Raw genomic sequence first — 27,042 nt, forward strand, 5'->3', positions numbered from 1 at the left:
TCTTGATGGGCTTTAAACGGGAATCAGGAATGGAGTTAATGGTGTTTTACTGTGACATCCCAGACTCTGGATTTTAGGCTTACAAAGCAAAACAAAGCAGTATGAGCAAGAAAGGAAATGCAGAGCTTTGTAACAACAGATGGTCTAACCCAGCATATGTTACTGTCAAAAATAGTCCCAAAAGAAGAGATAAAAGAGAGAAAGGGTGTGCAAGGAAAAGCAGAAACAACGCTATCCAAATCAGCATTTTAAATGTGCACTTAGAGATGACAAAGACCACATGCTTTGTAAAGAAGAGGGATCAACTGATGGAACGCTGGATGGAACCGATGAGCTAAAAGAGATTTTCCAATAGGACTGGCCTACGAATGCAATAGCATCCCTTCCCCCTGCACCCATCTACAACAACAGATTTGTACATAATGTAAGTTGTGAACAATGAAAAGTCCAATGGAGGATTCTTGATGAGGTTGAAAGACTTTCCCAGTAAGTTAGGCAGCTGAGAATTACATGTTTTGTATATTATGTAATTATGCTATTAAACACTGCTCCATCGTCCTGGAAAATACATAGATCCTCACCAAATTGTGCCTGGATTGATGCGTAAAGTGGTAGTGGTTGTCAGGATCTGTCTGTTAGGTTTGTGTTTGTTTACTTACTGCTCAGCCAGGTGCTTTTCTGTTCATTTCTGGTTCATTAGATTCCTTCTGGTTAGTTTAGTTGTTTTTCTGTGTTCTGGTGTTAGATACGTTTAGTTATTTTCAGATACATCTGGTTCTTGTTAATGTTCTTAGTCTAGTCATCGTTTTCTTGTATTCTGGTCACCTCCATGCTCTCCTTGCTCATTTGTGGTAATTAATCACTCCCTCTGTTTCCCTGCAGCCCTGGTCCACACCTGTGCCATATTTGCATTCCTGCCTGTTCCCTGATTTTCATGTGGCTCATGTTTTTCACCTGCCTGAGTTTCTGTGCCTGGTCAGCTGTAAGTTTGTTTATTTTCTATTAAACCCTTTCACCAACTCCACTCATCCTGCATTTGGGTCCTACCTCAAAACTCATCATAACAGTGGTCTTGGTAAGAATTGTGACAAAATCCATTCCTTTGGATGACAAGCAACTCTGCACACGGATTTCATCCAGATGCTTTACTGTTGGCTCATGATCCTTTTCGCTTATTTTTTCTACACAAATGTGTCAAACAAATGTGTGATTCCTCCAAGAAAATTACTTTGCACCATTCTTCTGCTGTCAATCTGTTTACTCCTTGCAGAATTTCAGTCTGTAACCTGATGTTTTTATTGGACAGAACTGGCTTTGTTGGTGTCCTTCTTGTCAAAAAGCCACTGTTGAAAAGACTTAACCACACTATGTTTGTATACGCATTCCCAGCCATTTGTTGCCAGTAATGAACAAACTCTGCACTAAATGCAGCTCACTCCTCAGAAGGAGGCAGGAATAATGCTTTCTGGACATTCTTGGACATCCTTAAGCCTTCTTCATTGTTTTAGAATTTCTCACCCTGAAGGTTTATTTCAGTTTACAATTTTGGAAACCAAAGGTTGTAAAAAACTAAGACAATTATTTCCAAGTATATCTGCCCCCTTTATTACAATTTGTTTCTTTTATTCAATGTTGCCCATATTTTTTACATGACTATACTGGCATGAAGTTTGCTGATCGTTTCACTTATCTTTTTGTAAAATATGAGCCTTATTCTCTTTGGGTTAGTGTTCTATTATGAGATTAAAGAGATTAAAACACGAATCGAAAACAACAGCAGCTGAACCAATACCTCCTAAAGCAGAGGGTCATTAAATTATGTTAAAGGTTTTAAAATTGAGGTTTTAGGTTAAGGTCCTACGTCTTTCTGCAGGGAAATGACGCTAAGAACACAGCCCAAGGTACAAATGAATGGTTCAACTGGATTAAGAATGTCTTTATTTTCTCAGTAAATACGCCTGACTTAAATTTAAAAGCATAAAATTGTCAGTCAATAAATAAATGTCGCATTTTATTTAGTCAGACTTAGACCATTAAGTAAGAAAAATAGCACAGAGTGAATATGGGCCATTGTTGTTCTCTGTTCTGCATAATATTTAATGTGCAGCAAAAAGTTCCAGGGTTTGATTCCTGGCCGCAGATCTTTCTGCATGGAGTTTGCATGTTCTCCCCGTGCATGCGTGGTTCTCCAGCTTCCTCCTGAACTAATTAGATGTTTGCAGAAATGAATTGGACCTGTTTCTCTTTTGAGGTTCAGAGAAGAATATATTTAGTCAGTTCCACCAGACATTGCCAGCATGTTGTACCAAGTGTGCTCTTCGCAAGTATCCTTTCTTTCTCTCTTTGACTGCTAAGGAAACCTAACAATTTTCCATATTCTTCCATAAAAACTATCAGGTGTCCTTCTTCACTGTCTCCATCCAGAACATAGGTGAGACAATTCCAAAACAGCAAATCTTAGTTATGCTATTTGAGTTGAAAAAACGTTTTGAACCCAATTATAAGAAGCCAAGACATGAAAGTTTCTCTGTTACAGACATGTCACTCGCCTTTTGAGTCAAATCTTCTTCACCCTGCTGTATTATTACAATATTTCAGCTGCAAGAACATATATACACCCTATTATTTTTTATAGCATTCCTTCATGGTGTGCACTATGAAAACATCTCTCCCCTTGTAGATATTCTTATTTTTTTTTTATCTCTGAAATGAAGTAACCTTCGTCTGAAAGATGTCTTCCATAAGTCGGCTAAGAGCTTCTGAAGCACTTCTGGGTTGAATCACTTTGAGGATCTGACTCTTGTAGCTACTTAGAAACCTCTTGCCACTGAGCATACTTTTGAAATTCATCCAAGGAGTGTTAACTTCAGGCTAGACACTCATTTAGTGGAGATACACTTCCCTCTATCATATTGGAATTCTACAAAGACAATGTAGTCTCTTCAACCTCCTTATCTCTTCTAGTTTGACGTGGTAAAATAATAAATCTTCTGTTTATAAATGTATACGCTCTGACACCAGTCGATTACATCTGAATGTCCTCTAGCTGCATTAGGTCAATAGAGTTTATGTCGCCTGCAATGCTGCTGGGTTCCAAAGCACAGACATTTCCTCACTGTTGCATTTACCTGTTGGGGCGCCTGAACGACCCAGGACCCTTTCTGCCACTACATTTGTGAATTTAAACTCGCCATGTTGTTTGGTAAACACCACTTTGTAGCTCTATATGATTGAGTTTTTTTTGTTGTTATTTGCTTTTTTTATGTCATCTGTTTTAGTGCCCTAGTGGACCTTTTTGCTTTGTGCTTTTTCTGTGTTCTCCATGTTGTCAACAGGGCCTCCTCTAATCTCTTGTGTCATTTTCTGTGTAATTACCACTCTCCCTGTATACTCATCCTTTTCTGAGCTAATGTACTTGCATCCATGTTCCTCCTTGTTTAATACAATGTAATGGAATCTTCCTTCGCTTTTTGCAGGGTTTTTTCTTTGGTATGGATTGACAGCTTGAGCAGATGACATCGTGGAAGCCCAAACACACACTGTAACTGATAATGACCATGGGGGCTGTACATAGGATCTTGTGGCACTCAAATGTAACATCTGAGTCAGCTATTGCCAGCCTTCATTTCCATGATATCGGTTCAAGATTCTGCAGGTAAGCTACAGACTGAAGGCCATTACTATTCTCTGGTTTGTCTGGTCATTCTATAGGTACATAACACCATAGGCCACACTAAGATCATGTCTATAGTTAGAGATTCAAGTTTTCTGCCATATCTGTAAAATCATCTAATTTGCAATGAGATCTTCAAATTGTGACTGAATTAATTTTGTAAACATACATTCTTATCTAGACATTTATAACATTATAATTCAGTTGGCTAATTTGTCTTAATTATTATTTTTGCATTATATTAAGTAAACCTATTAATTTACAGATTTCACATACTTGGCTAAAATTACAAATCTTCTGCCACAGTCTCAGTGTACAGACAGAAGGGTTTAAGAAACCTAATCTAAACTGGGCACAGCAAAACACATCAAATTAATTCCACCAGGTTAGTTAACCTTACACATGGATCTGCAATAAAGTTCATGCAATGCTATTTGAAGGTAGATTTTGGTGGCTTTTAGGAAAATATTTAAATGTGTTGTTATTGCTGAAAATCTCATTCTTTCTTTGTTCTCACACAATCTCCCCACCACTCTCCACGAGTCTTAGCAACTCAGTCGATAAATAAATACTCCTTGTGTAGGCATTAAGGGAAATCCATTAAGGGAGTCCATTGAAGTAGCTAAATACATTATAGATATTGAGAGTGTGAATACATGACACTTTTGGCATATTTTATCCTACCAAATACTGCATCCAAACAGTCCCTGGAGATTGTACTATTAGCCATGTGTAATTACCATTTAATATATTTTTCAACTCTAGATTTATTGAGGGAAGCAGAAGTAAAGGGTTAGGGTTGGACATTTTGTCTTCCAAATTGCCTCAAGATGAGTTTTGGATAGATTTGCCCCTGTTAAAAGAGGATGGCCTTACGGCTTAAAAGAACTATAGGCCCATTTTCAAACTGTCTCTCGTGGCTAAGGTTCTGGAAGCACATGTGAGTGATCAACTGAAATAGTTTTGAGTTTTTAATGACATCTTGTCTGAGTTTCAGTATGTTTTTAGGAAAGAGGACAGCACAACTACTGAATCCCTACAAGTGGTAAATGATTTCATTAAACCACTAGATAAAAAGCAGCACTGTGCAGCCCTTTTTATTGATTTATCGAAAGCTTTTAAAACTATGGATCATGCCATATTGAGGCAAAGACTTATAAATGTAGGATTGTCTGAACACACTGTCTATTGGTTTGAAAATTTTTTATCAGACAGATCCTAGTGTGCACAAGCTGAATGTATTGCTTTATGCTTCCTGAAAATATCCATGGGTATACTACAGGGATGTATTTGTGGCCCACACCTATTCATTATAAACATAAATACTCTTAGCCAAAATGTCTCTAATGCCACTTTTGACTGTTATGCAGATGATACAGCGATGCCCCCCTTTGTGATTTGAAGCTCGTTTTGAATGCAGACAACACAAAATTCATGTTGTTTTTCAATGCAAAATCAAAGCGAGTGAACCTTGAGCCCAAAATTACTGTTCAGGGTTTAATTTGTAAGTCATTAAAAATACTTGGGCATTGTACATGATAATTGTCTCTCTTTTAAACTTTATGTAAAACTGGTAAAAAAGGGTAAAATTGAAGTTGGGTATTATTTTAAGAACAAGTTTTGATTTTCTTGGATGTTAAAAAGAGGTTGCTGCAACCTTCATGTATGTGCTGGACTATGGTGATCTCCTGTATATACATTCCTCTTCTCTATGCTGACGCAGTTTGAACACCGTCTATCATAGGGCACTGAGGTTCATCTCAAACTTAAAAAGGTAATACTCATTATTGTTTATTATATGCTCGGGTTGGATGGCCATCTTTATCTGCCTGTAGAGTGAATCACTGGCATGTCTTTATCTGTATGCAATTCTCGGTCTGCTTCCCTCATACCTACCGGCCCAAATTGCCTAGAAACGCACTGCAAGCTATTGTCAAGGACTATTTATACTGTCTGTTGCTAGGGTTTATACGGAACAGAGTAAAACAGCCTTCAAGTATTCTGCTCACACTGTATGGAAAAAATCACAAACTGCTTAAATCTTCAGGAGTTTGTTACCTTAGACGTGTTTACATCTCTTCTTAAATAACTGAAAAGCATCAACGTTGGCTTGCAGGTGCTTTTCCTAAATTTTCTTTTTTGTTTTTCAACCTTTCTTCTACTTTTAGTTTCAATGCGTTGTCTTTCAGGTTTTATAGTTAGAATGTCTTGATTGTTACATGTAAAATGTTTTGAAGCTGCTGTCTGTCTTAGCCAGGACACTCTTGCAGAAGAGAGTTTTGATCTTATTGAGTGCTTTCCTGGCTAAATATAGGTCAATAAAATTAAGTCACTATCCTGAAATTTTAATATGCCAATTTTCAAAATGAAAGTCTTATTTTGTGAAGATAAAAAGTTAATTTAATTCCCCTCCCAATATAACCAAATTATTATTATTTTTTTGTTTTGGTTTTGGGAGGCATTATTGACAGTATCGAAAGCATTTTTTTTTTGAGGTAGTCTGGTTAAAAAACAGACTTTTTATCACACCATATACAGAAAACCAAATCAAATTGGAATGGGAGCATATTCAAAAAATTCTGTTTGAACAGTAGACAATGGTACAAAATAACATGTTGTAGGGACAAAGACTGCTATATTTACAGTGCCTTGCGAAAGTACTCGGCCCCCTTGAACCTTTCAACCTCTTGCCACATTTCAGGCTTCAAACATAAAGATATAAAATTCTAATTTTTTGTGAAGAATCAACAACAAGTGGGACACAATCGTGAGGTGGAATGAAATTTATTGGATGTGTCAAACGTTTTTAACAAATAAAAAACTGAAAAGGGGGGGCTACAATATTATTCGTCCCCTTTACTTTCAGTGCAGCAAACTCACTCCAGAAGTTCAGTGAGGATCTCTGAAGGATCCAATGTTGTCCCAAATGAATGATGATGATAAATAGAATCCACCTGTGTGTCTCCGTATAAATGCACCTGCTCTGTGATAGTCTCAGGGTTCAGTTCAAAGTGCAGAGAGCATCATGAAGACCAAGGAACACACCAGGCAGGTCCGAGATACTGTTGTGGAGAAGTTTCAGAATCAGAATCAGCTTTATTGCCAAGTTCGTACATATAAACAAGGAATTTGACTCCGGTACACTTTGCTCTTTGGTTTTGTTTTTGCATGACAGAATATACATATTTACAATGTACAATATACACATATATAAATAAAAAGGTGCATTTGCAACATCTGTATGCTGTTGTTTTGTACGCTATTGAATGTTCAACAGAGAAACAGCCTGGGGAAAGAAACGGTCTGTGTGGCGGCTGGTTTTAGTGAACTGTGCTCTGTAGCGGTGGCCTGAAGGTAAAGTTCTGAACCGTTTATGTGCAGGTTGTGTGGGGTCTGCAGGGATTTTAGCAGCTCTTTTCTTGACCCTAGACCTGTATAAGTCCTGGATGGAGGGAAGGTCAGCCCTGATTATTCTCTCTGCATTCCTGATTATTCGTTGCAGTCTGCACCTGTCCTGTTTTGTGGATGAGCCAAACCACACTGAGATGAAGATCAGGACAGATTGAATGATGGCAGTGTAGAAGATGACCAGCAGCTCCTGTGGAAGGTTGAACTTCTTGAGTTGCCTCAGGAAGTACAGTCTCTGCTGGGCCTTCCTTCGAACAGTGTCTATGTGAGAAGACCATCTCAGGTCCTCAGAGATGGTGGTTCCTAAGAACCTGAAGTGGTCCACGGCGGATACAGTGTTATTGAGGATGGTGAGGGGGGTGTATGGGGGTGGTGTTCTCCGAAAGTCCACCACCATTTCCACAGTCTTGAGTGGGTTGAGTTCAAGGTAGTTCTGACCGCACCAATGTATCAGTCGATCCACCTGCTGTCTGTATGCAGACTCATCACCGTCCTGGATCAGTCCAATGACAGTGGTGTCATCTGCAAACTTAAGGAGTTTCACAGACCAGTCCGGTGAGGTGCAGTCATTTGTGTACACATAGAAGAGGAGTGGGGATAGAACACATCCCTGGGGGCACCAGTACTTATTGATCTGGATCGGGAGAAGATGCTCCCCAGTCTCACCTGCTGCTGTCGGTCTGTCAGGAAGCTGTTGATCCACTGACAGGTGGAGGCTGGGACGTTGAGCTGTGTGAGCTTCTGGTGGAGGATGTCTGGTATGATGGTGTTGAAGGCCGAGCTGAAGTCTACAAACAGGATCCTGGCGTACGTCCCTGGATGGTCAAGGTGTTGCAGGATGAAGTGTAGACCTAAGTTAACAGCATCATCTGCCGACCTGTTTGCTCGGTAAGCAAATTGCAGGGGGTCCAGCAGGGGGCCTGTGATCTCTTTCAGGTGCTTCAACACCAGCCGCTCAAAGGATTTCATGACCACAGACGTCAGGGCTACAGGCCTGTAGTCATTTAATCCTAGGATGGTGGGTTTCTTGATGGTGAATCGTTTGAGGCAGGAGGGGACCTCACACTTCTCCGGTGATTTGTTGAAGATCCTTGTGAAGATCGGAGCGAGTTGATTTGCACAGGCTTTCAGGCATGATGGGGAGACGTTATCAGGTCCTCCAGCTTTCTTTGTTTTCATGCTCTGAAAGAGCCTATTTACATCTTCCTTGGAGACCTTTAGTGCGGGCAGAGGGTTCTGAAGGTAGGGGGTTGGTTATTTTATGGGAAGAATTTGTTCCTGAATGGGATGTGGAGGAGATGGTTTGAGGTGTGAATGGTTTCTTGTCATGTCTGCAGTAGAAGCCATTCAGACGGTTGGTCAGGCGAGGACTCTGTTCAGGATGGGTGGGGGGGCTCCTATAGGCAGTCAGGTTTCTCAGACCAGTCCATACAGCTGAAGTGTCACCAGTAGAAAGGCTGTTCTTAAGCTTCTCACTGTAGCTTCTCTTGGCTGCTTTGATCTCCTTTGTTAGTTTGTTCCTAGCCTGCTTGTACCGCGCCCAATCTCCACTGCTATGACCTTCCTCTTTGTCCTTGCACAGATTCCTGAGGTGTGGAGTAAACCATGGCTTGTTGTTCCCAAAGGTGCAGAAGGTCTTGGTCTGCACACACATGTCCTCACATAAACTGATGTATGATGTCACCAAAGCAGTTAGTTGGTTTAGGTCAGTGGCTGAGGTTTCAAAAACAGTCCAGTCTGTGCATTCAAAGCAGGTCTGTAGCATCTGCTTTGATTCCTCAGTCCACTTCTTAACAGTGTGAACCTTGAGTTTGGAAGCTCTTAGTCTCTGTCTGTAGGTTGGGATGAGGTGGGTTACACAATGGTCTGAAAAACCCAGAGTAGCCCTGGTAACAGCATGATATGAGTCCTTTAAGGTTGTGTAACAGTGGTCCAGTGTGTTTTTGTCTCTGGTGGGACACGTAATATGCTGTCTGTATTTAGGGAATTTATTTAAAGCCGGATTTGGATACAAAAAGATTTCCCAAGCTTTAAACATCCCAAGGAGCACTATGCAAGCAATCATATTGAAATGGAAGGAGTATCTGACCACTGCAAATCTACCAAGACCCGGCCGTACCTCTAAACTTTCATCTCGAACAAGGAGAAGACTGATCAGAGATGCAGCCAAGAGACCCATGATCACTCTGGATGAACTGCAGAGATCTACAGCTGAGGTGGGAGAGTCTGTCCATAGGACAACAATCAGTCATACACTGCACAAATCTGGCCTTTATGGAACAGTGGCAAGAAGAAAGCCATTTCTCAAAGATATCCATCAAAAGTCTCATTTAAAGTTTGCCACAAGCCACCTGGGAGACACACCAAACATGTGGAAGAAGGGGCTCTGGTCAGATGAAACCGAAATCGAACTGTTTGGCCACAATGCAAAACGATATGTTTGGCATAGAAGCAGCACAGCTCATCACCCTGAACACACCATTCCCTCTGTCAAACATGGTGGTGGCAGCATCATGGTTTGGGCCTGCTTTTCATCAGCAGGGACAGGGAAGATGGTCAAAATTGATGGGAAGATGGATGGGCCAAATACAGGTCCTTCTCAAAATATTAGCATATTGTGATAAAGTTCATTATTTTCCATAATGTCATGATGAAAATTTAACATTCATATATTTTAGATTCATTGCACACTAACTGAAATATTTCAGGTCTTTTATTGTCTTAATATGGATGATTTTGGCATACAGCTCATGAAAACCCAAAATTCCTATCGCACATACAGGTCCTTCTCAAAAAATTAGCATATTGTGATAAAGTTCATTATTTTCCATAATGTCATGATGAAAATTTAACATTCATATATTTTAGATTCATTGCACACTAACTGAAATATTTCAGGTCTTTTATTGTCTTAATACGGGTGATTTTGGCATACAGCTCATGAAAACCCAAAATTCCTATCTCACAAAATTAGCATATTTCATCCGACCAATAAAAGAAAAGTGTTTTTAATACAAAAAACGTCAACCTTCAAATAATCATGTACAGTTATGCACTCAATACTTGGTCGGGAATCCTTTGGCAGAAATGACTGCTTCAATGCGGCGTGGAATGGAGGCAAACAGCCTGTGGCACTGCTGAGGTCTTATGGAGGCCCAGGATGCTTCGATAGCGGCCTTTAGCTCATCCAGAGTGTTGGGTCTTGAGTCTCTCAACGTTCTCCTCACAATATCCCACAGATTCTCTATGGGGTTCAGGTCAGGAGAATTGGCAGGCCAATTGAGCACAGTGATACCATGGTCAGTAAACCATTTACCAGTGGTTTTGGCACTGTGAGCAGGTGCCAGGTTGTGCTGAAAAATAAAATCTTCATCTCCATAAAGCTTTTCAGCAGATGGAAGCATGAAGTGCTCCAAAATCTCCTGATAGCTAGCTGCATTGACCCTGCCCTTGATAAAACACAGTGGACCAACACCAGCAGCTGACACGGCACCCCAGACCATCACTGACTGTGGGTACTTGACACTGGACTTCTGGCATTTTGGCATTTCCTTCTCCCCAGTCTTCCTCCAGACTCTGGCACCTTGATTTCCGAATGACATGCAGAATTTGCTTTCATCCGAAAAAAGTACTTTGGACCACTGACCAATAGTCCAGTGCGGCTTCTCTGTAGCCCAGGTCAGGCGCTTCTGCCGCTGTTTCTGGTTCAAAGGTGGCTTGACCTGGGGAATGCGGCACCTGTAGCCCATTTCATGCACACGCCTGAGCACGGTGGCTCTGGATGTTTCTACTCCAGACTCAGTCCACTGCTTCCGCAGGTCCCCCAAGGTCTGGAATCGGCCCTTCTCCACAATCTTCCTCAGGATCTGGTCACCTCTTCTCGTTGTGCAGCGTTTTCTGCCACACCTTTTCCTTCCCACAGACTTTCCACTGAGGCGCCTTGATACAGTACTCTGGGAACAGCCTATTCGTTCAGAAATGTCTTTCTGTGTCTTACCCTCTTGCTTGAGGGTGTCAATAGTGGCCTTCTGGACAGCAGTCAGGTCAGCAGTCTCACCCATGATTGGGGTTTTGAGTGATGAACCAGGCTGGGAGTTTTAAAGGCCTCAGGAATCTTTTGCAGGTGTTTAGAGTTAACTCGTTGATTCAGATGATTAGGTTCATAGCTCGTTTAGAGAGCCTTTTAATGATATGCTAATTTTGTGAGATAGGAATTTTGGGTTTTCATGAGCTGTATGCCAAAATCATCCGTATTAAGACAATAAAAGACCTGAAATATTTCAGTTAGTGTGCAATGAATCTAAAATATATGAATGTTAAATTTTCATCATGACATTATGGAAAATAATGAACTTTATCACAATATGCTAATATTTTGAGAAGGACCTGTAATTAGCATATTTCATCCGACCAATAAATAAAAGAAAAGTGTTTTAATACAAAAAACGTCAACCTTCAAATAATCATGTACAGTTATGCACTCAATACTTGGTCGGGAATCCTTTTGCAGAAATGACTGCTTCGATGTGGCGTGGCATGGAGGCAATCAGCCTGTGGCACTGCTGAGGTCTTATGGAGGCCCAGGATGCTTCGATAGCGGCCTTTAGCTCATCCAGAGTGTTGGGTCTTGAGTCTCTCAACGTTCTCTTCACAATATCCCACAGATTCTCTATGGGGTTCAGGTCAGGAGAGTTGGCAGGCCAATTGAGCACAGTGATACCATGGTCAGTAAACCATTTACCAGTGGTTTTGGCACTGTGAGCAGGTGCCAGGTCGTGCTGAAAAATGAAATCTTCATCTCCATAAAGCTTTTCAGCAGATGGAAGCATGAAGTGCTCCAAAATCTCCTGATAGCTAGCTGCATTGACCCTGCCCTTGATAAACACAGTGGACCAACACCAGCAGCTGACACGGCACCCCAGACCATCACTGACTGTGGGTACTTGACACTGGACTTATGGCATTTTGGCATTTCCTTCTCCCCAGTCTTCCTCCAGACTCTGGCACCTTGATTTCCGAATGACATGCAGAATTTGCTTTCATCCGAAAAAAGTACTTTGGACCACTGAGCAACAGTCCAGTGCTGCTTCTCTGTAGCACAGGTTAGGCGCTTCTGCCGCTGTTTCTGGTTCAAAAGTGGCTTGACCTGGGGAATGCGGCACCTGTAGCCCATTTCCTGCACACGCCTGTGCACGGTGGCTCTGGATGTTTCTACTCCAGACTCAGTCCACTGCTTCTGCAGGTCCCCCAAGGTCTGGAATCGGCCCTTCTCCACAGTCTTCCTCAGGGTCCGGTCACCTCTTCTCGTTGTGCAGCGTTTTCTGCCACACTTTTTCTTTCCCACAGACTTCCCACTGAGGTGCCTTGATACAGCACTATTCGTTCAGAAATGTCTTTCTGTGTCTTACCCTCTTGCTTGAGGGTGTCAATAGTGGCCTTCTGGACAGCAGTCAGGTCGGCAGTCTTACCCACGATTGGGGTTTTGAGTGATGAACCAGGCTGGGAGTTTTAAAGGCCTCAGGAATCTTTTGCAGGTGTTTAGAGTTAACTCGTTGATTCAGATGATTAGGTTCATAGCTCGTTTAGAGACCCTTTTAATGATATGCTAATTTTGTGAGATAGGAATTTTGGGTTTTCATGAGCTGTATGCCAAAATCATCCGTATTAAGACAATAAAATACCTGAAATATTTCAGTTAGTGTGCAATGAATCTAAAATATATGAATATTACATTTTCATCATGACATTATGGAAAATAATGAACTTCATCACAATATGGTGATGTATTGAGAAGGACCTGTACAGGACCATTCTGGAAGAAAACCTGTTGGAGTCTGCAAGAGACCTGAGACTGGGACGGAGATTTATCTTCCAACAAGACAATGATCCAAAACATGAAGCCAAATCTACAATGGAACGGTTCACAAATAAACGTATCCAGGTGTTTGAATGGCCAAGTTGAAGTCCAGACCTGAATCCAATCGAGAATCTTTGGAAAGAGCTGAAGACTGCTGTTCACGAACGCTCTCCATCCAACCTCACTGAGCTCGAGCTGTTTTGCAAGGAAGAATGGGCAAGAATTTCAGTCTCTCGATGTGCAAAACTGATAGAGACATACCCCAAGCGACTTGCAGCTGTAATTGCAGCAAAGGGTGGCGCTACAATGCATTAACGCAAGGGGGCCGAATAATGTTGCATGCCCCACTTTTCAGTATTTTATTTTTTTTAAAAGTTCGACACATTCAATACATTTCATTCCACTTCACGATTGTGTCCCACTTGTTGTTGATTCTTCACAAAATTTTTTTATTTTATATCTTTATGTTTGAAGCCTGCAATGTGGCAAGAGGTTGACCAGTTCAAGGGGGCCGAGTACTTTCGCAAGGCACTGTAGTTTAAAAGGTATTTAAAACTCTGAAGCAAAGAAAAATCCTAAAATTTTAAAATGCAGCCCAATTTAATAATATTCTATTCGCATCAACTCAGCTGAAAGTATACTGGACATGGATCTCTAAAGAATCAGATGTGGCTCGGGGTCATAAAATGCCCAGGTCCAGTTCAGGATTTAGGGGATGTTTCCAAATTCCTACGTCTGGCTATAATATTCGTTAACATCTGTGATGTAACCAGTCTAACCATAATATTATTTTAATGTTGAACTATGTGAAGTCAAGAACGTTTTTTCATGTGACATTACAAAGAACACCCTGTGTTGTAATAAAACTGGCTCTAATAAGGACTGAGAATGCATACTAGAAGTTCTCCTGCAAAGAGGTTCATTAGTTATAAGTCTTAGAATATGCCAATTAACTACACTCAAGATTAAAGCCCTCATCAAAGCTTACTGAGCTTTAAGTAGCAGACAAATCATAACTTGTTGGGAGGAGATTGTTTAAATCAGGCTTTCATGGACATAATGTTGTAAAGAACTACTGATGAAAGACAATCAGAGGAAAATAAATACACAGAGACTGAAACAGTGGAAAGAAGACAAACAGAAATCTGGGTTTGCTCTAAAGAGTTCAAATTGTGACTTTTGTCACAATTTTGTCACAACAGTTTCTTATGGGATGCAGAACAGATAAAGATACAATGTGAAGAGGCTAAAGTCTTTTGAATCTGGGGCACCATAGATATCTTACTCACAAAATCCATCTTATTGTAGTTTTATTATTGCCAAGCGGAAAACCTGCAATGAAACGTTTACAGCCTCACGAGGCACGTTCAAACGTGGACCTGGCAAGTATGTGTGAAAACGGGCTGTGAGATATACTGTCCATGATTATACATGTATGCATTTGCATATGATGGTGTCACAACACAACCATAAGTAGAAGTGCAAATTACTACTCACTATAACCCAGATCAGTTTGATGCTATTCTGCCTCTTTTACTTGGCCTGGCAGTCCCCATTAAAATTCAGAAGAAGAAGGGCATCAACAATACAACCTCTTACAATTTACAATTAAGCCCACAATTATTCATACATCTAATCTTTTATACAACTAAAATATTAGATGCTGAATACACAAAAAGGATTTAAGTCACTGATCTCCACTGTTCTGTGTAGAGTAGCTAAAGATTTTACTCATGTTGGGTCAACCTCCATTTTGTGAAAACCAAACAAACAATAACATAGCTCAGCAGGCATTGCAGCTCTGACGTCACAGGAGGTGAGCTTTATAAGGGCTCGCAGAACACTCCCAAGCCTAAAAATGTCTGTAGTGAAATGAACACCCTGAAACACTGGAAAGAGCTGAATATTACTACAAATGATCACAAACTCCCAGTGTGATCATGCCAGCTGTGTTTTTCACTTTGCTTACCCCTTTCTGATTACATTACAGCACACATATTGGATGTTGATGCATGTTAGAAACCGATATATTATATGTAGAGGTTGTAAAATCACAACACCACTGAAATAAAATCACTGTAATGACCATGTTAAGTTAAATGACCAGAATGTTTCTCAGAGACAGAAAACAAAAAGAAAACTTCAAATCAAAAGCATTTAAACCGAACATTTGTGGGCTGTTTTTAATTTATTTGACTAAAGAACGTGTTTTATTTTCTCGGGGCCAACCAGCAGAGTCAATGAAAAGGGAAAAGTGTCAACAAAAGTAAACTAATATATCAAAGATTCCTTCCTGGAAAGGAAAACTACAAGTTATAACCACAACTAAGTACTGTGAAGTACAAGAGAACAGGACAGCGTCATTCTCCAGCAGTGTCAGGTATGAGAATACTAGAATAGAACTAATAGTCACACTAAGAAAGCATTGGTTCTATACGGCAGAAGCATTTTTTGAAAATGTAGATAACATTTTCTTTGCAAATATGAGATGATAAATATGGTGAGAATAAAACCAAAGGAAATGCAGAAGCAAATGGACACATTTTGAAATGACAAAAACAATTAAGTAAAGTGCTTTTTTTCTTGAAAAGTATCTTTTTCACAGCCCAATCAATGCTGCACAGTGGCCTTGCCTTGCAGCAAGAAAGTTGTGGCTTTGAATCCCAGACTGTGGTCTTTCTAAACAGCGTTTGGATGTTGAATGCTTTCCTCTCATGTAGTACATGCATACACTTTGACTTGGATACTAGCAAGAGTTTGCTATAAATATAGTGATGACATTATAGATATGAACGATGTAAGAGATGGAAACCAAAGTCAAATTCCATGCTTGTACTCACAAACGTGGCCATTAGATTTGATTCTGATTCTAATCAGGGTTTTTGGAAACTTCTTTTGGCATCTTGTGATATGCTTTCAGGGTGCTTTTGCTTGGAGGGCCAGACCAGGGGCCTCATATTCAAATATTGCATAGATTTGCTTCTAAAACCTATGCACAAACAAACAAAGAAAAAAAAAAATATCCGGATTTATGGATCTGTCCATATGCATGAAACCAACTTCATTTCCTTTGTATGTCCCAATCAATGCAAAACTGAGAGCATGCTCCTCCCTCAACATGCCTCCATTAGCAAATGCAAATTGTAAATAGGCTCTCCATGTGTGATTCTCCCAGCTCAAAAATCATGTCTTCTCCCGTAAGCAGAGGAACTTCATGGGATGTCAGTTGGAGATGCTCCTAAAATGAGGCGTATTAAAACTCAACATCTACTTATATTTTATGTGCGAAATCAGACACCCGTTAATGATGTCCACCACTTCAATGGATCGCGCACAACATTATTGTAAATAAATGCAGATAAGCACATCAAAAAATTGAAGCTGCAGTATTTCAACTTTGCATGTGTGCATTCACATCGTACTAGTTCTTATAATAAAGACGTTGATGTTAAAGTTATTTTCTGAACATTTTCTGCAGTATTTCTATTACTGTTTTTTCCATACCTGTACCTGTACCTCCTGAGCAGTTATGACAGGGACTGAGTAGGGACTAAATGTGACGTGAACAGACTGCTGTTCACTGATTGACCATGGGACCAAGGTTTCCAATGAGGTAGTGCAGGGAAAAGTTAACTTGACTACAACAGTATAACAGTATAAGGAACACAATGGCCCGAACAGGTCTAACCAAAATATAATTTTACTATTTACAAAGCATAAACCATGCCCGAAGGCCGAAAGCTTTCTGAATTACACCCAAGTAAGGGGCGCTGAATTAATAATCTCCTAAACCAGCTGTTCAGATGCATAAAACACACAAAACAATACCACCATGAAACAGCGTGTTTGGTTCGAACATTTATTGATGGTCCTTAAGTGAACCAGCGTCTGCAGGGGGAGGAAGCAGGCAGAGAGCAGCTGTACATAATCAGACTGTCTATTTCGGATCAAACGGGAGGAAGTCTCTGCTGAATCCATAAAGCAAGAATGTCAAATACCAACTTAAAATTAAGTTCATCGCGGTCAAACGTCCACGGTTTTGTGCTTTAAAAACCTTGTCCTCATTATTGTCATGGCTGAGACAAAAATGTCTCATAAAGCCCAAAATTGTAACTTCTTCAGGCAAACTTTGGAGCAGAACCAGTCCAGACAGTATTGTCGCCTCCTGTGGTTGAGTTTCATGTTGTAAAACAATAGTCTTTTAGCCACTGGCTGTTGACCTGGATGAGAGGCAATATATTTCTCAGATACACGTACAACTCAAAATATTAGAATATAGTAAAAAGGTTCAACCTTTTTTTTTTGTCACTCGTTTTAGAAAGTACTGTTCATAAATTATATAGACTAATCACACTCTATAGAGTGAAGAATATCAAGCCTTTATTCAAAATTTTGGTTATTCTGGCTCACAGATAATGAAAACCCAAAATACAGTGTCTCACAAAATTTTAATATGTGTCTGTCTTACAGCAGATCTGAAGAAGCCTCTGACTGAAGACATTCTGTTGCTGTAGGAAAGTCTCATGACGAGGATGCTCAGGGTTTTCCATAATGTTCTTCATTTTATGAAGAATCCTTTGCACAATGATCTCCAGAAGATAAATCCTACATATGGACTACAAGCGCCTTACCTGGGCTATGGAGAAAAAGTACTGGACTGTTGCTCAGTGGTCCAAAGTCCTCTTTTCAGATGAAACTAAAGTTAGCATTTCATTTGGAACTGAAGGTCCCAGAGTCTGGAGGAAGAGTGGACAAGCACAGAATCCAGATTGCTTAAAGTCCAATGTGAAGTTTCCACAGTCGGTGATGATTTGGGGTGCCCTGTCATCTGCTGGTGCTGGTCCACTGTGTTTTCTGTATTCCACAATTAACACAGCCAACTACCAGAACATTTTGGAGCTTTCATGCCTCCTTCTGTGTACACACTTTGGAGAGATGTAAATTTCATTTTTCAGACTTGGCACCTGTCCATTCTGCCAAAGGTACCAAAAGCTGGTCCAATGTCCATGGTTTTACTGTGCTTGATTGGCCAGCAAACCCCATTTAGTATTGCATTTAGGGCCTGACCTAAATGCAATACAAAATCTTTGGGGTATTGTCAGGAGGAATAAGAGAGACACCAGGCGCAAAACTGTGCAGAAAACCTTGAAGGCTGCTATGAAAGCAACCTGGGTTTCTATTATACCTTAGCATAACCACAGGCTGATCACCTCCATTCCTAGCCGCATAAATGCAATGATTTCTGCAAAAGGAGCCCCCAACCAAGTATTGAGGTCACTGAAATGAAAATACTTTTCAGAAGCCTAAGACTTTCCTTTATTTATCTTATGTAATATTCTAATTTTGTTGAACACTGATTTTTGGGTTTGCAATACCTGTAAGCCATAATCATTAAAATTACATGAAGCAAAGGCTTGAAATATTTCACTCTGTGTGTAATGCACCTATCTAATATCTGAGTTTCACTTTCTGAGATAATTGACACAAATAATAATTAACATCTTCATTATAATCTAATATTTTTTAGTTGTACTTGTACGTTGAGCATGATGGTAAGAGAAATGCAATAGCACAAAGGGCTGGGTGAATATATTTTTCTAACAATGTGTATAAATTCAAAAGATTGATTGAATGATTCTGACAACAATAACTGATAAAGATAACTGGGAGCTCCTTGTCAGACATATATTTATCATAAACATCATCAAGGCAGACCCAATGATGCCTTGCTGTTTTCTAACAGTCTGTGGCCAGAGATCCTAGAATGTGTGTCATCAGAATGAAACTAAGTGTTAATTTAGCTGTAGTCATGTACTCTCAGCAAAAACATCATCTTTCTCTTTGAGACTTTTTTTCCAATCTGTAAAGAAATGAAGCGAGGCAGAGATATGTAATCACAGTCACTTGTCTGTCTGCCTGACTAACTGTTCGTCGATGGGGTTGCACAAATTCCATCAAGCCACAATTCATGAAACATGTAGGGGAGGTGGAGTATAGGCAAAATAAAACAAAAATAATTTTGCTGTGTCTGATGATTGTTTTTGAACTTCAAAACTGTATGCAGTTTATGCCCATGGTTGGGTGCCGGGCTGCAGTTGGCGGTTGGGTGGTGGGGCGGTGGAGCATGTCTTGTGACTGCACCGGGGTGGCTGGTGCGTTGTGCTTGGCCTGGAGCAGTTGGCCTGCATGGCCTAGGTACCCTTCTGGTGCATGTATCCCTCTCGTGGACTGGTGAGCTGGGGCTGCTGGCGCTGTCTAGGGGGGTTGGGCGGGCTTGGCGATGTACTGCTCTGCTGGCTGTTGTGTCCGGGGGGGATCGGGGCGGTGGGCTGGGGGATGGTGTGGAGGGGCTGCAGCCTGTGGGGTGGAGGGGTTATGTGCGATCACCGGTGTTTTGATCGGCTGGGCGGCGATGGTGGAGCTGAGCTGGATAGTGTTTCTCCCTGTGTGGTCGTTGCAGTAGCAGTGATGTCATGTTTTTTGTGGGTGAGGGGGGCGTGGTGGGGGACACTGGCTCTGGGTGGCTTGCCATTGTGGTGCGCTGTGTGGTGGGGGAGCGGGGTGCGGCGGGGGTGCTTAGTGCGGGGCTGTTTGTGGAGCTTGCGCTTTGTGGGTGGGGCTTCATCGGCTTCTCGGCTATGGAGTTCACCTGTGGGGGTGTGCCCCTGTGGGGGAGGGGATTTGTGCCTTTTGGGTTCGGGGGCATGTGTTCGAAATCAGTGTCCTTGTTGGGGGTGGCCCTGTGGGGAGGTTCATGTTGGGGTTCACTGGGGGTGGGAGACTCATGGGGTTGGGATCGGAGCTCATTGGGGGGTCGGGACTGCTCCGTCCTGGGGTGGCTCCAGTTGGCGGGCTGGTTTGAGCCATGTGAACCCCTCTTTTGTACATAGCCACCTCTCCGGAGGTGGATGGGGGTTGTTGGGGACTGGGTTCGGGGCTGGGCCGGGGTCGCCCGGGTCTGGGGGGTGCCAGCGCTGTCTGCCTGTCTCTGCCTCAGGAGGGAAGGGGACCACCTCCTGGGTGTGGGGGCTGGTGGTCCCTAGGGGGTACAAGCGCCTGGACTTGGGAGTATAGAGTATGCATGGGGAGTGTGAGTGAGTGTATGACGTCCATTGTTGTTTGTCTTTATGTTGGGTGCGAGTGATTTTATGTGTATGCATGAGGGTGGGAGTGGGTGATTGTGACTGTGTGTGCCTGTTTTTTTTGTGACAGGTTAGGCCTTTCACTGCTCCCTCTCTTGGATCAGCTTAGCCCCCCCCATACTTTGGAGGGCCTATTTTCTCCCCGCCACACTACCTGCCGGTGGTTAGAGTCTCTGCCCGCTGGGGTACATGTGGTTCTCGGTGTCAGGGGCTGGGTGCTTTGGTGTGTGCTGGCAAGCAGCCACTCCCGGTGGCTGCTTGCCGGGGCCTGGCCCCCTGGGCTCTGCCGGGCCTCTGCTTGGGGGGTGGTGTGTCCCGGGGTCTTGGGTCTCTGGGTCCATGGTTGGATCTGCTTGGGCGTGGACGGCTGCTGGCGGGGGCTGTGGGCTCGTCGCTGCGGCTCCCTGGGGCTTCTGCCCTGTCGCTGCTGGGTGGTTCCCCTGCGACTCTCCACTGCTCTTCTCTGAGGGGGTTGCGGTAGTCCTGGCGGTGGTTCTCCTGGGGTTCCTATGCTTTGGGGGGCCTTTGGATGTCTATGGCTCGGATCTTCTCAGTGTCCGTCCAGGGACCATGGGGCAGGTCTGTGGGTCCTCATACTCGCTATTGCATATTTTTGTGGAGAACCTTGTATACAAAAGCGGGTCCACACCCATACTCACAGGTGTTAAGCTTCAGGTGTTGACAGATACACAGATGATCTACAGGTCCTTCTCAAAATATTAGCATATTGTGATAAAGTTTATTATTTTCCATAATGTCATGATGAAAATTTAACATTCATATATTTTAGATTCATTGCACAATAACTGAAATATTTCAGGTCTTTTATTGTCTTAATACGGATGATTTTGGCATACAGCTCATGAAAACCCAAAATTCCTATCTCACAAAATTAGCATATCATTAAAAGGGTCTCTAAACGAGCTATGAACCTAATCATCTGAATCAACGAGTTAACTCTAAACACCTGCAAAGATTCCTGGGGCCTTTAAAACTCCCAGCCTGGTTCATCACTCAAAACCCCAATCATGGGTAAGACTGCCAACCTGACTGCTGTTCAGAAGGCCACTATTGACACCCTCAAGCAAGAGGGTAAGACACAGAAAGAAATTTCTGAACGAATAGGCTGTTCCCAGAGTGCTGTATCAAGGCACCTCAGTGGGAAGTCTGTGGGAAGGAAAAAGTGTGTCAGAAAACGCTGCACAACGAGAAGAGGTGGCTGGACCCTGAGGAAGATTTTGGAGAAGGGCCGATTCCAGACCTTGGGGGACCTGCGGAAGCAGTGGACTGAGTCTGGAGTAGAAACATCCAGAGCCACCGTGCACAGGCGTGTGCAGGAAATGGGCTACAGGTGCCGCATTCCCCAGACCTGGGCTAAAGAGAAGCAGCACTGGACTGTTGCTCAGTGGTCCAAAGTACTTTTTTCGGATGAAAGCAAATTCTGCATGTCATTCGGAAATCAAGGTGCCAGAGTCTGGAGGAAGACTGGGGAGAAGGAAATGCCAAAATGCCAGAAGTCCAGTGTCAAGTACCCACAGTCAGTGATGGTCCGGGGTGCCGTGTCAGCTGCTGGTGTTGGTCCACTGTGTTTTATCAAGGGCAGGGTCAATGCAGCTAGCTATCAGGAGATTTTGGAGCACTTCATGCTTCCATCTGCTGAAAAGCTTTTTGGAGATGAAGATTTCATTTTTCAGCACGACCTGGCACCTGCTCAAAGTGCCAAAACCACTGGTAAATGGTTTACTGACCATGGTATCACTGTGCTCAATTGGCCTGCCAACTCTCCTGACCTGAACCCCATAGAGAATCTGTGGGATATTGTGAAGAGAACGTTGAGAGACTCAAGACCCAACACTCTGGATGAGCTAAAGGCCGCTATCGAAGCATCCTGGGCCTCCATAAGACCTCAGCAGTGCCACAGGCTGATTGCCTCCATACCACGCCACATTGAAGCAGTCATTTCTGCAAAAGGATTCCCGACCAAGTATTGAGTGCATAACTGTAAATGATTATTTGAAGGTTGACGTTTTTTGTATTAAAAACACTTTTCTTTTATTGGTTGGATGAAATATGTTAATTATGTGAGATAGGAATTTTGGGTTTTCATGAGCTGTATGCCAAAATCATCCGTATTAAGACAATAAAAGACCTGAAATATTTCAGTTAGTGTGCAATGAATCTAAAATGTATGAATGTTAAATTTTCATCATGACATTATGGAAAATAATGAACTTTATCACAATATGCTAATATTTTGAGAAGGACCTGTATATTGGGCTGCACCTCTCACTAAGTACATTTTACATTCATAAGTACCGTGTACTGTTTTGTTAAGTAAAAAAAAAAAAAACAGCTGCAGGTTTATAAGCAAGCAGGGTGTAATCTTGTTTTCTCTTCATCCTTCTTTCTCTCCTCCACTCTTTCCTCCTTTTCTCCCCATCTGTCTCTTTTTTGAGCTTCTTTTTTCGTTTTCATTTCAGTCTCCATGACCGTAGCAATTGAAATAGAAGTTTATAATAAAGTTTCTTTTATAAATATCAAGCAGAGCTTTAAAACATTAGCTGTGATGCTCCGCTTGTGAAAGTAAATCTGTTGGTCAATTTCTTGACACTCAGACAACAATTCCGTGCGCTATTCTGCCGGACAGAACACGGTAAAAAAAAAAAAAACTGTTTGTGTACTGCCTCTTTTAGCACTCGAGTTTTTGTGTGTTGGATTTTGCCAACATGCATGAGACCTACAAGCACTCACGCAGCCAATTTCAGCTCCAAACATAGTGATGTGCTGCCCACCCTACACTTCACACTCTTAAAGTAGCTGCATGTAGAAAAGGGCAGCAATACTTCATAAATTCACGATTGAGTTAATCCTTCACTTTAGATTTTGCTGTTTCAAAGCCAAATGGACAAATAACAAGCCAGAACAATTTCTTTGCCTTTCAGTTATATCATCTGATCCTCTTCTGTAGCTAAGTCAACAACTGCTAATTTATGCCCTTGATGTGGCTATTTAAGCCATTTTACCCCTTATCAGCATAGTGCTTCCAATAATTGTCTAAGATGTGGACTCCCTCTCCTTGTACTTACTCACTACCTATAGCTGACCCTTTCTATTTTCATTTATTCTATATTTCCGCTCTTCCTGTGTTCTGCTCTCCTCTCTCATAATGTGGGAATGACTTTATGTAGACATCACCTATGTAAAAAAAATAAATAAAATTATAATGCAACTGCCAAAAAATGTCCTATTTCTCCATTTGAAGGTTTCATTTGTTGATCATTATAGTGCAGCTCACCGTCTGATAGGAAACATCAACCACAGTGTTATTGATGCAGCTGTCATATTGCAATGGTTCTGCTTCAAATTTAAATACCACAAACATTCATATAGTGAGGTGTAGCCATCTTCATGCCATTTAGATGTAAATTAGTGGGAATTTGCAAATGCATATCTATATCAATGCACATTCAGGCAGAGACGTATCAAAGACTGTGCATGAAGCAAAAACCATTTGAAATTGTGTGTGTGCAATAATGAAAAAAGCTCATCTCCAGTCTAACAGATTCCAAAAGGTACATAAATAATGTGCAATTTATCCCTCTGTCACAAGGAAAAGGAGTTTTAACTGAACGATTTGTTGTGAAGATGTATTTTTTGAATGTTTAAGCTTTTTTGACAACTGATCGCACATCGAGTGATTTATTCACAACAAAGAGTATCTGCTGAAATTGGAAAACCAAACAAAACGCAGCTCATTCAGCATTTGGGTTTTGTTAAACTCTGCTCCCAATGAGCATTAGAGCCCACAATTAAGTCCCCTCATGAAAAGGCCCAAGTTAATTTACTGTTGGTTCATACCTCGAAGCCCCCTGCTGCAGTGGATTATTTAAGATGTCCAAGGACTCCACAGGGAATTCTTAGGAATCCTACCTGACCCTCAGGCTTGACCTTTAGTCAATCAACATCTTTTAAGTTTTATTTTAGTACATTTTATGAATAATGTGGCCTTTAGTTTTTAACAGATTTTCTTTTTTCATTTTAAGGTTTTTTTGTAATACAATTAAATTCCCCTTGGTGTTAGGTTAATTGGTAACTCTAAATTGCCCTTAGGTGTATGAATGAGTGTGTGCATGGTTGTTTGTGCGTTGCCCTGTGATGGACTGGCGACCTGTCCAGGGTGTACCCTGCCTCTCGCCCATAGACTGCTGGAGATAGGCACCAGCTCCCCCACGACCCACTATGGAATAAGCGGTAGAAAATGACAGACTAACTGACTGAATTTTTCCTTGTCCTATAGGCATCTCCCCTAATTCTGAAAGGAACCCTCAACAAAAGTCCAGGTTTATACATCTGGCCATCTTTTACAGCTTATCTTGGCTATGGAGTCAACAGCTATAGGAGAAAAGGTTTATTGCCAAAATTCTAAATTGTTCAGGTGTTTTCAAAAAGCAAATTACAGAAAAACTCTTTACACAGCTAAATAAAACTAATGTCTCAAGGATTTAATCCAAATTCAACATTGTGTTCTTATTTCAATAAAACCTGCCATCTCAAAATCATTCAACCAACTGAACCGAACTCATTAGAGCGTACATCTGCAAATTTTATGCAAACAATCAATGGCTTAATTAGCTGCGTCAGGTGTGCTTGAGATGGAACACCTAAAATACCCGTGTCATGAATTGTGAGGTTAGAGCTGGACCAAGATGCAAACAGGAACTTGGGAGCCGCATGGTGAGTACAAATATTTATTGATAAATTAAATCGAAAAACTTACAACAGGAGCTCCTGGAGAAACAGGACATTAAACCGGCCGGAAGCAGTATAATGGAAGAAACCCTACAGGGACAGGTGTCAATCAGAGAGTTTAAATACAGAATAGACCTGGAGGGAATTGGTTGGCGAGCAGGTGAGAGTCATCAGGTAAATAGGAGGAACAGCTGAGAACAATGAAGGCAGATGAGCTGAGTGTGAGAGAAGTATTAGGCATAACCTGAGCAGAAAAAAAACAGGGAGAAATAAGAGAAATATCTAAATGTAACAAAACATCAGAATGGAATAGTCTAAGAACCTAATCTACAATGAATGAACTAAAATGGCAGCAACTACAAAACATGAACAACAGAAGTAAAGAGAAACAGACAAGAAGGAAACTCAAAACTCAGACACCTAAGGATCATGACAGTCTGGGCTGTTGATGGCAATTGCACTGCATGTTACAAATAAGTTAAAAGAGTTGTCCAAAACATTTAACAAAGTACTCTGACCATGAGGTGCAAACCAACATTACAAAATTTGAAACACTTTCAAAGTTTGAGACAGATTCACATTACAGAAAATACTTTAACAAAATACGAAACACTTTTACAAATGACAAAATCTAATGGAAGGGGAATGTACCAACTCTGACGTTGACCTGAAAGTGATAACAGAAGCGTTCATGGTGACCCAAGATGGATATCAATCGAGTGTTGTTTTGCCTGTTTTCTTTGGCACACATGAGTAGATAACTCTGTTTTGCTTTTCATGTGGTCAATCCTTAGAATTGGAGAGACACCAGCTCAGTTCGTAGCAGTAGCAACTACAAATGGTCCTTCTGCCACCGGAGGGTGCCACAGGGTGCCAGACCAGCAGTAATAGCCTCTAAGATGCTGCCACGCCGACTGCTGCTGTTTCTGTTGAGCCAAAAGCTGCCTATTGGAAAATGGGTTGTCGTTGTAGTTATTAGCTGTTGACTGTTATTCAGTTACCTCTTTCAAATGATGATGTCATTATTAGTTATTATTTAATAAAACCTGTTAGACCTATAATAAAGGTTGACTGTATTTACTTGAGATAGAAACTATGTCCTAAATAGCATTATGTGTATGTATGACGTGCTGAAAGGATGACGAGGAGACATTCCACAAACAATCGGTTTATTCATGAATGGTTACTGTGATGTTACTCACAGAAAATAAAATGAATTACTTAAAAACACGCTGGCACTCTGTAGAGTCCCTGGCCACAAGCTGCCACAGGTTGCCACAATGATGCCAGAGGGTGCCAGACCAGCTGTAAAAGCTTCCAGGATGCTGCCATGGCAGCTGCCGCTGTTTTACTGCTGTCAAGCCAGCTGCCTCCACTTCGAAAATGACGGTTAAATCAGCCCTCATTCGATTTTGTTGTGAGTGAAAACATCATGAATTACGGCTCTGGTGCTTGCTGAGATCTTAGTAAAAAGCAATACTTTTTTCAATGAACTGACTCGTGGTGATTGATGTCATTGTTGCTGTTATTTATACTAGATATTTAAAAATACACCCCCGAATATGTAGATATGACATTTTAGTTTTGTCAATGTTTTATGTGGTCCTTTGTGTTTTCATTATTTGTGAATGTCCATTTACATTCCCTATGCTTCCACGCTTATTAAAACAAAAGTGTTTCCAATGACCACTCTCACTTTTTGACAGAACAACTCCAGGTGTCACTCATCAAATTTCACTCACATCTGTCAGTCTAACAGAGAGAGGTATCCCAATCCTTGTGGTTTTTAGTATAACAATGACCATCAGTGGGACCCTTTGTGAGGTGCCTTGAAATGACATTGTTGTAAATAAGCGCCGTTTAACTAAATAATCTGAACTGAAACTATCTGTGTAGTTATGCTGCTATAGGCTTAGGCTGTTGGAGGACATAATGACCACTTTCACCCTCTTCACTACATTCTCACACTACTCTCCAATTTTGCATTATTTGCTGTTATTTCAGCTTTTAACCTTGTTCTCTCTATTCTCTTCCTAGAAGCTACACCTGGCCTGGCTCTGTGTCTACCTGTGACACCTTTCTGGAGTGGAGAATCGTTCGAGCTTCTGCTAGCAATAACTTAATGCTCACCCTCTACCGATGATCCACATAACCCTGCCTTTTAGTGTTTAACCCTTTCTCTCTCCTAGACATGGCGATTGACTGAGCTTAAC

At 41.5% G+C, this 27,042-nt stretch overlaps 1 protein-coding gene and 1 long non-coding RNA gene across 3 annotated transcripts in view; one reads left to right on the forward strand and one right to left on the reverse strand.

The window, feature by feature from the left end:
* Nucleotides 1-27,042, reverse strand: part of LOC124873382 (inactive N-acetylated-alpha-linked acidic dipeptidase-like protein 2) — a 677,436-nt gene that overhangs the window by 408,543 nt on the left and 241,851 nt on the right. The window lies entirely within an intron of this gene.
* LOC124873383 lies at nucleotides 915-25,959 on the forward strand. 2 transcript variants are annotated; one of them, XR_007039509.1, is made up of 3 exons: nucleotides 915-982; nucleotides 3,477-3,655; nucleotides 25,624-25,959. It is a non-coding gene; the product is annotated as an uncharacterized LOC124873383 (long non-coding RNA). The 2 variants fall into 2 exon arrangements; XR_007039510.1 differs by lacking the exon at nucleotides 915-982 and adding an exon at nucleotides 987-1,075.

Source organism: Girardinichthys multiradiatus, chromosome 9 (assembly GCF_021462225.1).
Source record: "Girardinichthys multiradiatus isolate DD_20200921_A chromosome 9, DD_fGirMul_XY1, whole genome shotgun sequence".
Lineage (NCBI taxonomy): Eukaryota > Metazoa > Chordata > Actinopteri > Cyprinodontiformes > Goodeidae > Girardinichthys > Girardinichthys multiradiatus.